Raw genomic sequence first — 5,770 nt, forward strand, 5'->3', positions numbered from 1 at the left:
TCTTGGCCGGTTAGAAAGAATAAATCATCATTAAGTAGGGTCGTACCGAAATGCGGCGATGCCTAAATTTGAAGCATGCGTTTAGATCGTTTTCGATACAATCGCCCATAAATAAAATGGCCCGGTCCGCCCCTGCCATCGGCTGACCGGTTGCCCGTGCATATTTTAAGGCGCATATTAGAATAGTCCGGGTTATATAAACACAATCATTATAATAATTTGAGAGGAGATGGGTATAAAATTATGAAGTAATGCTCACTGAAGACAAATATTGTTTTTAATATATTTTTATGGGCGCATGAAACAATAATTGTAAATAATATTTTCTGGAATAGAACGAGTCGTAATAACGTTTGTCATGTCTGCTTGGACTTTCTGAGTATGAATGCATACTTAACATTCAGTGGCGGCCTATGTTCGTTCATTTACTTTATTAATGTCATACTAGCTCGTTATTGTCATTTTATTGCTTAGTTGCTAACTATTTTATGTTCGTGCGGGCATAAAGTTGACTTAACAGCCCGCACGGACACCAAAACTGTAAGCATTTCTGATTATCAATAACTTTTTTCGATGAAATTACAAAACATGACTATATTGACAACAGCTTCCTCAGGAATGTTAACTCTGTTACTACCAGTATGAACGCCCCTGATGAAGCTATCGTATGGTGAAACAGATGTTCATGCGGGAATAAAGTTACTTTACAGTCCGCGCGGACACCTAAACTGTAAGCAGTTTCTGATTATCAATAACCTTTTCCGATGAATTTACAAAATATGATTATATTGACAACAGCTTCCTCAGGAATGTTCATACTGTTACTACCAGTATGAACGCCCCTGATGAAGCTATTTTATGGTGAAACAGATGTTCATGCGTGCATAATAGTTATTTATGTATCAAGGGAATTAGGAGGGCCTTAATTACCGATGGCAAAGTTTGCGTCCCGAGGGCCTCTGGCCCGAGGGACAGCAATTGCCTGAGGTTATTAAGGCTCATTAATTCCCGTGGTACATACATAATTTTATTTCTGACCGATTTCAATAAAATTTTGTTCATTTTTGAAACGGAAAAATGTACCAATTCATTACCTTCCCGGAATATTTGAATCAGGTGCCGTTGATTATAGTAGAGTTTTCTTTTTGCCAGGTTGTTGCCATGTTACTTGTTTATAAACAGAACTTTGTTATCAAGCTGTGTTTGCGGTGAAAACGTGTTTTCTACCCCAAATATAATGGAGGATATTTTGAAAAAAGCTGAACAAGCAAGAGAATCATTAATTCCATCGAAAAGTGAAGCCGTATACCAAAAAGAATACAAGATATATCTGAACTGGCTGACACGGAAAAATGTTATGCTAAAAGATGTCACTGAAACTGTATTTCTGGCATATTTTCAAGAACTGGTAAGGAATTTTCTATGTTTTTCGGTAGATTTGGTAGTAATTGTGTTTATTCGTTTCAGTCAGAAACGTATAGTCCGAATTCTTTATGGACTAAATGGTCAATGCTAAAATCGATGGTGACTATACATGAGAAACGAGATATCACCAAGTTCAATGAACTACAGGCTTTTTTGAAACGGAAGAGTAAGAGTTAGTTACAAGCCGAAAAAGTCTGCTGTTTTATCTCCTAAAGATGTTATCAGATTCCTAAAGGACGCTCCTAATGATATTCATTTATTGCATAAGGTAATTTTTTTCTTATTTTCCTTTTTGTGTGTATTTATTTCCTTTTTTTTTGTTATAGGTTGTTTTGATTATGGGTTATTTTGGAGGATGCAGAAGTCAGGAACTTTTGAATATGAAGATATCGGATATAGAGGACCGGGATTCCGTTATGGTAGTGAACGTACCGGAAAGTAAAACTGGTGTATCGAAGAAATTTACAGTTGTGGATGAAAAAGAGTTCTTCGCTTTGCCTTTATTAAGACTTTATATGTCTTTGCGTCCTAAAGGTATTGAACGATTTTTTTTGAGCTTCCGACAAAATAAATGTACATCTCAGCCAATTGGAAAAAACATGTTTGGGAAAATCCCCAGCAAAATCGCAATGTATTTAGGATTGCCAAACTCATCTTCCTATACGGGACATTGCCTTCGTCGCACTTCTGCTACTGCTCTAGCCAATGCAGGAGCAACTATGACTAACTTAAAAAGACACGGAGGTTGGAAAAGTTCCACGGTGGCGGAGGGCTATTTGGAGGATAGCATCGAATTGAGAAATAAAACGGCGCGTATGTTGTCTACTTTGTCATCAGAAGAGGCAGGTACCTCGACTGTAGTGAACAGAAGCTCCAGCCATACAAAAGAAGAAATTGTTTCCAGTGGTGGAAGTAATTTTCAGGGAACATTTCAAAATTGTACATTTATTATTTGTAATGACGTGAATAAATAAAATATGGTTCAGTTTTCATTTCTATTTATTTTTACTTGTGAAAGGTAGAGGGAATTATAAAATCTATAATGTCCCAAGGGAGTTATGACCCTCTTTATTGATAGCGTAACTATGACGATATAAGCTTATAATATCCCGGTCAGAAATAAAGTTACTTTACAGCCCGCGCGGACACCAAAACTGTAAGCAGTTTCTGATTATCAATAACCTTTTCCGATGAATTTACAAAATATGTTCATACTGTTACTACCAGTATGAACACCCCTGATGAAGCTATTGTATGGTGAAACAGATGTTCATGCGGGCATGAAGTGACTTCACAACCCGTGTGGACACCACACGTGATAATCAATAACCTTTTCCGATGAATTTACAAAATATGATTATATTGAAAATTTTTTGCCAAAAAAATTATCCAATCAAATTTGTCTATTTCTAGTCATGTGTGTCGAAATAACCAATGAAACCATCATTACACTGATAACTACCCATGGATAGTTTTCACGGGTAGTTATCACTTATGTCATGACATTGCTAAGCAACCAACACAATAAAGTTGTTTGACATTTCAGTAATTCAATTTATTTCGAAAATGTCACTTCCTCGCTTTGGTGTTCAAAATGATGCGGCAATTGACAAAATCATTGAAGAAAATACACCAAAAAATACTGTCAATAGTAAAAAATACACTTGGAAAATATTTATGGAGTTTTGTGACGCCAGAAAATATGAATTGGATGGAAATCGTACTCTCGAAGAGCTTGCATTAATACTCAAGGATTGGGCGATTAATATGAGAAAAAAGGATAGCACAGAGTTTAAGGAGGCTACTGTTAAAACCGTATGGAATATAACAAGCAAATTATTACAAGAAAAGTATTACAAGGAGTATAATATCATGCTAGACCCATTTAAAAGTGTTGCATTCAAACAAGCGCGGAATGCATGCGACGCAGCACGAAGAAATTTACAAACAGATCCCACTAAACGCAAAACAAGCTCAGTACGATTAACTTCAAATGAAATGAGTAAAATTATAAACTTTTGGGATGAAAATACCCCTATAGGACTCCTACGCAAATTTTATCACATAGCAGCGGTGGAATTGGCTTGGAGAGGTGGTGAAGGTGCTGCTTGCTTAGTTGATTATTTTCATATCGAAAAGGACAACAATGGATCTCTAACTAATAGGATAGAATATAATCCAATATTCAGTAAAACCTGCCAAGGGGGTTCAAAGAACTGCGCCTCTAGCAAATGGTTAGTTCAAAATAGTGATAACAATGCTTGTCCTGTCAGATTATTCATTAAATTATTATCAAAACGAGGCACAAATATCAAGACAAATAGACTATTTTCAAGGCCAAATCGTCACTGGAAGACAGGAAGCGATAACTGGTATGACAATATGCCTCTGGGTAGAAATATAATCAACGGATGGACGAAATATTCTGCTGAAGCAATTGGCTTGGATACGAAACAGAGGAAAATAACCAATCACTCTAATAGAGCAACTGCAGTCAGTCAACTAGCTAAGAGTGGAGTTCAAGAACAGCAATTGTTGAAAATTACTGGGCACAATAATGGAAATTCCATAAAACCTTATTTGAATATTGATCAGGAACATCATAACCAAATAATCAATAGTATGCGTGGAAACACCTATGCAGTAACCGAGGCAAATACAGCAAGATCAACGGAATATCATTATACGAATTGTTCTTTTAATAACTGTGTGTTCAATAAATAATTTTGTTCGAATTGCAAAAAATTTTCTCACCGAATATCCCTCGAACATTGATAAATAACTCATAATTTTATCACAACTTCCTCAAGCACTTTATTTTAGGTAACATCCCTCCGCCTTCGGCGTCGGGATGTTACCAAATAACGTGCTTTCGAAAACTGTGATAAAATTATTTCGTTAGTTATCAATGTCCTTGGGATATTATAGCTGACAACAGCTTCCTCAGGAATGTTCATCTTATTACTACCAGTATGAACGCCCCTGATGAAGATATGGTATGGTGAAACAGGTGTTCGTGCGAGCATGAAGTGACTTTAAAGCCCGCACGGACGCCAAAACTGTAAGCAGTTTCTGATTATCAATAACCTTTTCCGATAAATTTACAAAATATAATTATATTGGCAACAGCTTCCTCGGGAATGTTCATACTGTTACTACAGGAAGTTACTTTCAATGGGGGGGAAACTTCTATGAGCAACTAGAAGGCTTCGCGATGGGGAGTCCACTCAGCCAGTGGTGGCAAATTATTCCATGGAACGGTTTGAACGGAAGACGATAGATACTTTTGAATTGAAGCCGACCTTGTAGCTACGTTACATGGATGACACCTTCGAGATCTGGAAACATGGAAGAGACGCCCTGCAGGAAATTGAGCAGGACCAACGGATAACTTTCCTAGATGTATTAGTAGAACGATATGGTACCAGACTAACCCAGAAAGTGTATCGAAAACCCACACACACAGATATGAACTTGCACGCACTATCGAACCCTCACCCTAGCCAAAAGAGAGGAGTCTTCTCCACTCTAACGGAACGGGCTCGGAGAATATGTGAACCAGAACATCTGGAACCATGAAACCGAAGAGCACCACGGTTCAAAAAGCGAAAAAGGATCAGACGGTTCCACGCGCATATCAACCGTTTATCCCTAGGGTTAAGGACAGAATTGGAAAACTATTGGATAAACACGACATCGAAACAGTCTTCGAACCCACGAGAAACATACAACAAAGCCACATGTCGGCTAAAGACGAAAGAGACTCATTATCGGCAGCAGGGGTCTATTGTATACCGTGCACTTGTGGAAAGGTATATATCGGAACCACCAAACGATCCATGGGAACAAGACTGAAAGAGCATACAGACTACAGAAACTACAGACTAGGCCAAGCAGACAAGTCAGCTGTGGCAGAACACGCGCTTAGTGAAGGAGACCACATAATTCTGTTTGAAAACACAGAAATAATTGTCCCCAACCAGGGATACTATAACTGACTGGTACGGGAGGCAATAGAGATCCACAAACACACGGAGAATTTCAACAGAAAAGAAGAAGCGGTGAACCTCAATCGAATAAGGAACTCCATTTTAAGGAATTCGAGAATAACGAACAGGATGACAACAGGCAAAAGATTGTTAATGTTCCAGGTTCAAGTACAGGTACAAATACAGGTACCAATACAACTGATTACCTGACAAGGCATAAATACGCTTTACGAAGCCTAAAAGTTAGTCATTGGACAGCAAGCCATGATGGTTCGGGGATGGTTCGGTGAGAAAAATTCATCATGTAACAGGTTGTCGTTTGTAGGGGTGCGATAGCTGGTTAACGGAAAAAATAT

At 38.0% G+C, this 5,770-nt stretch overlaps 1 long non-coding RNA gene across 1 annotated transcript; it reads left to right on the forward strand.

The window, feature by feature from the left end:
- The first annotated feature begins 887 nt into the window (after window positions 1–887).
- Window positions 888–2,413, forward strand: LOC141480901 (uncharacterized). The gene is made up of 2 exons (XR_012464630.1): window positions 888–1,408; window positions 1,468–2,413. It is a non-coding gene; the product is annotated as an uncharacterized lncRNA (long non-coding RNA).
- Window positions 2,414–5,770: the final 3,357 nt, after the last annotated feature.

The sequence above is a fragment of the Leptinotarsa decemlineata genome, unplaced genomic scaffold (genome assembly GCF_025532065.1).
Source record: "Leptinotarsa decemlineata unplaced genomic scaffold, Ldec_3_MD MMD2_P_RNA_scaffold_1, whole genome shotgun sequence".
In the NCBI taxonomy this organism is placed as follows: Eukaryota; Metazoa; Arthropoda; class Insecta; order Coleoptera; family Chrysomelidae; genus Leptinotarsa; species Leptinotarsa decemlineata.